This window comes from Oratosquilla oratoria, chromosome 29 (genome assembly GCF_046742065.1).
Source record: "Oratosquilla oratoria isolate Oo_2021 chromosome 29, ASM4674206v1, whole genome shotgun sequence".
Taxonomy (NCBI): Eukaryota; Metazoa; Arthropoda; class Malacostraca; order Stomatopoda; family Squillidae; genus Oratosquilla; species Oratosquilla oratoria.
In genome coordinates this window covers 29,297,917-29,305,103 of record NC_134805.1, presented here as the reverse complement: position 1 = coordinate 29,305,103, position 7,187 = coordinate 29,297,917, and positions in this window count along the sequence as shown.

Genomic DNA, 7,187 nt, shown 5'->3' with positions numbered 1-7,187 from the left:
AATCCACGTCACTACAAAACTCACGTAGGATCTTGCATAGATGTTCTCGAGTAATTCTTTCGGGAGCAGGCTATACAGGAATTAACGAAAGAAGTATGCAGAAGGAAAAACTCTATATTTAATTCTCCTAGACAGAAAAATATAGTAAAATGAGAAATAGAAGCCTGTCAGTGAAAAGAACCAATACTAAGTAGAACTAATGGTCTAGAAATTGACGAAGTTCAATGATTGAAGGCAACAAGGGGAAGAAAATGAAGAAAGTGGCGAAAGGGACAACGGTAGGAGAAATTCTCTGTTTCTCTCTCTCTCCCTCTCTCTCTCTCTCTCTCTCTCTCTCTCTCTCTCTCTCTCTCTGTGTGTGGGTGTGTGGGTGTATATATATATATATATATATATATATATATAATATATATAATATACATATGTATATATATATAATATATATATATATATAATATACATATGTATATATGTATATATATAATATATGTATATATATATATATATGTATATATGTATATATATATACATATATATACACATACATATATATGTATATACTGTATGTATATATATACTATATATATATATATAAATATATAAACATATACATATATAAAAATAAACATATATATATATACTAATATATATATATATAAATATATATATACATATACATATATGAATATACATATATATACATATATATATAATGTATATATACATATATATACATATATATATATGTGATATACATATATATGATATATATATATATATATATATATATAATATATATATATATATATATATCCCTCTCTTCCTTTCTCTCTCCTTCTCCCTCTCAAGTTTCTCTGATTTTTCTTACTCCCATATACGCGTTACGCAATCTTCTTCCCCTTCTCCTCATTTCTCATCACTAGGAGGAGCAAACTTCTTAATCCCCGAGACTTCTTGTGCCTGTGGCCGCCAGCTCGCCTGCACCTGTCCGTCCAAACTCTTCTCACTCCCATATTTCCCACGTCAACCACGGGAAGCAAAAACTCACACACCTACCTGCCTGCGTGCGTGCACAATTCTCTAAATAGCACCTTCCCGAGCGCATACACACACACACACACACACACACACACACACACACACACACACACACACACACATATATATATATATATATATAGATATATAGATAGAACACACACACACACACACACTAACACTAACACATACACATACACACGAACACAGGCATACACACATACTTAGTTCAAACTCAATTCAGTTAATCTAAACATATTTAATGTAATACCATCTCGTGATTATTATTATTTTTTTAAGCCAATTTTTATCTGAGAGGAACCCTGTTGTTCTTGCGAGGCCGACTTCTTCCAGAGTCATACACAAGGGAATGAAATTCTCTGGCGGTAACCAGAATAAAAGGAGACTACCACCCGACACAGTAGGAGTTAATTATATAGACTCCAACTTTGTCAACTGTAGTTTTGAATATGTATATGGTAGAAGATTAAAAAAGCATTGTATTGTATTGTATTGTATTGTATTAATAGATTAGTCACACACTCAGAAAAAAGGTCCCAGAAGATAATAAATGTGCGAGGAAATGAACTATATCAGGACTGATGACAGGTTAAGCCTATCACTCAATAGGAGGATAAGCCATGACGACAGACAAATACGGAAGACGCAGAACTCAGAATGCCAAAATCAGAAGTTACGTACATATACCAAGGCTTTTTCCCCCTTACAAGGGAGGTGGCCAAAAAGAAAAAGGCATATAATCATTCCCACCCATTCCATCCCTAAATACACTCCATTCCCCTCCACCCTCCCTCCCATCTTAGCACCTCCTGGATGACGGGTCATCAGAAGTTAGAATAGAATTAATTTTAAAAGTATATCAAAGGCCAAAAAAACTAGCCAAAAATAAAATATCATAGTACATATGATAAAGTCATTGGTGACAAAATAGAATGTACAAAGTCAGTTAGGAAGTAGAAAGAATAGAAGAACATAGCTATGAGTATTTAATAGTAGGTCGGACAGGAAAAGACGAACAGAAACAGACAGGCGGTCAGAGAGGATTTTAACCAAGGACTTACGAACTAATTTACATTGGTGTTTCGGTGTGGCTACATTTGTGTAAGAACAAATATGTGATTACTACAAAATGTTTGAAAAACTTATGTTGGAAATATATGTAGAAAAACTAAACCAAACGTTTCACTTGCCACGCTACCATCCAACACAAAAATAAAGGTGAACAGTGCAACAAAATAAGGATAAGAGAGAGTTAAAGGAAGAAAATGAAGCTAAGAAGAATAGTAAAGAAAAATAAAGATGACCAGGGAGAAGGAATTTCTACGACAAAGAAGTAACAAGTAAAATATATCAATAAGATAAATAGAAAAAAGAAATAAGTGGATAGTATTAATAGAATAGATAAATAGACTAAATTGAATGAATTACTTCATAAATAGAATTAATGAAATAGGTAATTTGAAATGAATAAATTAGGTTATCAGATAAGCAAATAAGAAAGAAAATGAATACAACCCTGTTTCTGTGGACCGCTTTCAGAAGAAAGTTTTCCATCGCACTATAGCCTATTGACTATATAAGTTTCACGCGATCCATACTTTAGGGACTTTCTTCCCACGAGAGAAATATAAAAACCGTTTGGCGGCAGACATGAAAACAAAAAGACGGAGACAGAAGCCTTGGAGGAGGGAGAGATCCTATATGCATGAAAAGGCAGGAAAAGAAGATTAGAAGAGGGATGAAGCGAAATGAAAACAAAGATGGCGGCCCAAAAACCGACGAATCTCGTGAGAAAGAAAATCGTCGATAAAAATGGGAAAATATGAAGATTGCGAGGATAAGAAATGGACAGAAAGGAGAAGTTACGGGCCGGAGGAATAATGATACGAAAATAGAAGGATCCGGATGAAGTTTTAAGGGAAAATTGGCAAGAGTGAAGGCGTGGGTTTTCCAAAAAATGCACAGAAAATGGAAGAAAACGGAGATGTGGAAGTGGGGAAAGGCGGTCCGAATACGTAAGAAAATAATTCCAAGAAGAAAGAAAGAAAACGGGAATAACGTGGATTTAATGTGTAATACTAACACAAAAGAAGATATAGACTCTTTCCTTCTCAAAAAAAAGAAAAAAGAAAAAGAAAAAAATTCCTAGCAATGGACGGCACGTGCTTAGGAGAAAATGATGCTAATTAGGAGGAAGTTATGAGATAGAATATTCTAAAATGCAAATAGAATACGCCCGTGTGTATAGAGCTTAGAAGAGGAGGAGGGCGCAGAGAAACGCGATGAAAGCATTGGTTTCGCTTCGCCAATGCTGCAAGTGGGAATAAATGAGGTATTTTTGCAAAATTCTGCTCGAGACGAGGGGGGGAATTTGACGCAAAAGAATGCGGACATTTCCGAGGAAGATGCATGCAATGTTAGGAAATAAGGTGAATATGGTGCTCACTGACAGCCCATAAGCATATGAAATAGCTTCTTTTCCAGACACACACATACAAAAAAAAAAAAAAAATACAAGAGAGAGAGAGAGATGGACGCAATTTTTTAGGCGTTTATTGTCAAATTTACTGAGATATGAAAAAGACATATAATGATAACTATGATAGCAATGATATAACACTAACAATAATATGATAATAATAAAAATAGTAATAAATTATGATATCAATACTGATGATGGTGATGATGATAACGATGATAATGATAAAGATCATGAAAATATAAATGATTACCTTGATGGAAAAGATATTTTAAAACTCCATAGATTTAGTGATCGAGTGAAGACTAATTTATTTTTTTAACTAATATACAAATTACTAAACAAAAATCATACCCTGTCACTCCCTTAAAATATTTTACATTTTCTACGTTTTATAATGCGGTACACAAATGATTGATTTAAATTCTGACATCATATTTTTTAATCGTGGTATGACTGGTTAACACAAGAATGAAGGAGACTGCAAGAGACCATAGGGCCTTCACTAGACAGTTCTATGTCCATTACTACCTATCATATCCTTCCATAGAGTTGTCTAACCTTTCCCTAAAACTACCGATAGTTTCAGTGCTCACTGTATGGTTACTAAATCTATTCTTTTCATTGACCATTCTACTGGTAAACCAATTTTTACCTATTTCCTTCTTAAACCCAAATTTGTCCAATCTACATCCAGGTTAAAAAGATATAGTATTATACAATCCAAGGCTCTTATCTTAGATGAATAAACTCGTGGATTTTGGCTCTTGATAACTACGTCCTTCTGCAGGAGATAAAGGGGTATTCTAGGGACACCCCTACGGAGAAGAGTCACGCTGATCACTTCTGCTTTGTTGTCGTTATCCATCTATCTACCACATCCGTGATTCTTCTTTGAGGTAAAATTCTCACCAAAACATAGAAGCTGTGGTGATTAGTTGGTGACGAAATACAAATGTACCTTCATTAGGAAGAGAACGTCATGGAATTGAATGAAATAGGCTGACGGCTGCCCCCAATGAAAAGAAAAGTGTCATACGGTAAGGAAGGAGCTAAACGAGATGGACTTTAATCCGTTTGGTACCGAGGAAGTGTCATGGAAGTTAATAAGATAGTGCCTCCTACCTCTCTCTCTCTCTCTCTCTCTCTCTCTCTCTCTCTCTCTCCTTCTCTCTTCCATCTCTCTCCCCTCTCTCTCTCCCCCCTCTTTCTCTCTCTCCCACTCTCTCTCTCTCTCTCTCTCTCTCTCTGCCTTTCTGTCTATCTGTCTGCCTCACTCTTCCTCTTTCCCTCTGTCTCTCTCTCTCTCTCTCTCTCTCTCTCTCTCTCTCTCTCTCCCTCTCTCTCTCTCCCTCTCTCTCTCCTCTCTCTCTCTCTCTCTCTCTCTCTGTCTAAGTCTCTCTTTTTCAATCTGTCTATATACCCGTCAGTCTGTCTATTTGTGTGTGTATGTTTGTCTCTCTCTGTCCATTAGTCCATCTATGCCTCCATTCTTTTCTTTCTTTTTGATTCCCTGAAATCGTGAAATTCAAAGTGCCTTCCTTGACCCGGCTTCAGCCCTTCTATGGATTAACACTCAATTGACTGAAATTGGCTGTCATAAGCTTTAAATCACACCCAAACTGAGAGGGATAATAAATGTCGCCTTTAAGCCTCTTAGTTCAATCAACACTGCATGGACTCCAACCTTGCAAAGTTTAAACAGTATCATATGTGTACAATATGTATCTGTATATATGTATATAGTGCGTGTTTATGTATGTATATATATATATATATATAAATATATACATATATATAATATAGTGTGTGTTTGTGTGTGTGTGTGTGTGTGTGTGATGTATATCTGTTTTTTATGATTATTTCAAAGTTCTTTCAACACTTCGTCTTTCATATTTTTCATTTCTTCTTCAGTTTTACATTCCCTAGCAAAATTGTTGTCTCATTTTTTCTCTTTGCCAGTTCACTGTTTTCTATATCATGTAGTGATTTTTTTTTTTTTTTTAATCTTCAGTCTTCACTCGATAAGTCAACCTTTGACCTCGGGCCACCTCCAACGCAACCGCCGTTCCAGTTCTGTGACCTAGTTTCTCAGCCTCGTCTTGCATGCACCGTTGCAATCTCGTTCTATTTTTCCACTTCTCTTCGTTATTCCTCGTTCATACTTTCCAGGCGTTTGCCTCAAAGTAAAGGTATCAAATGTAGAGCAGATCTTGGAAGTCATCATATTTTTTTCCTTGCAGGATAAACTGTGTGCTTGTTTGTTTGTGTGTGTGTGTGTGTGTGTGTGTGTGCGATTCACCATGGTCTTGGATCACGTGCTGGACTCGTGAAAAACAGCTATTTTCTCTCTCGAAAGAGAGCTCAGAGCTCATATATAACCGATTTATGGGTAATAATGTGACCTTACACGTACACACACACCTAACTCCCCGCTCATGAGAGTTGGAGTAACGACTCACAGCGCAGTGATGCTGAAATTATTTCGGGCCTGAACGGGATTCGAATCTGGACCGCCGTAGTGACGGCCGGGAATTCTGCTAAATACGCCATCTAGTCGTGTGTGTGTGTGTGTGTGTGTGTGTGTGTGTGTGTGTGTGTGTGTGTGTGTGTGTGTGTGTGTGTGTGTGTGTGCATGCGTGTGTGTGTGTGTGGGTGTGTATGTGTGTGAGTGTGTGTTCGTCTGTGTGTGTGTATCTGTGTATGTATGTATGTATATGTATGTATAGGAATGTGTATATGTCTGTACATGTTCAATTGCCTAATTTTGCTCATCTGTTTGTGTATCACAGGACAGTTTTTACAATTTACTTTACTCACGTATTACAATTACAATCATAGTTGGTTCTGAGGTCACAAGTACTCTTGGAAAGATAAACTATCTTCAGTAAAATGTACACTTCAGGCAATCAAATCATCCTGGAGGTTTGATTTGCAAATTGAAAGGAAATGCCAGACAATTTTACCTGATATTTGGAAGCCAAGTCTCTGAGAGAAATTGTCTCATGAATATCTGTTCCCAACTCTAAGAAAGCTTAGGATGTTGACAAATCTCTCAAGAAAGGTGGAATGAGAATAGACCCTAATCCACAGATATAGGCAATTTTCTTTATTTAAATTTATGTAATACTGTTTACTATGAAAATTATCTCTGTAATATTTATCGTATGCCTTATAGGGTTGTGTCTCTTCATAATATGTTAAGTCGAAAGACCTGAAAAACGTGACTGAGGACAAGAATGACATGAAATCGCACAGGATACCAAACGTCTTCTTTGTTCACATGAAAGGGATGCTTAGATCGTGGAGAGATGACAGGACGAAAACGATAAATTCCCATTACCCCACGAGCGCACTATTGTGTATGTAATATATATATATATATAAGTATATATATATATATATATATATATATATATATATATATATATATATATATATATATATATACACACACACTGGTCACGTGCTCGCCGCGTTGGTTCGAGTCCTCAGGCGTGCCACGTTTCAATTTCTGCATGTGCCTCCACGGTTCTTCCCATGTTGATGGCTTAGAATTAAAGTGCATCGTGGTTGATAAAAATGTAACTCAAGTCACTGGGACCCATTCAGTGTTGTACAAATATATATATATATATATATATATATA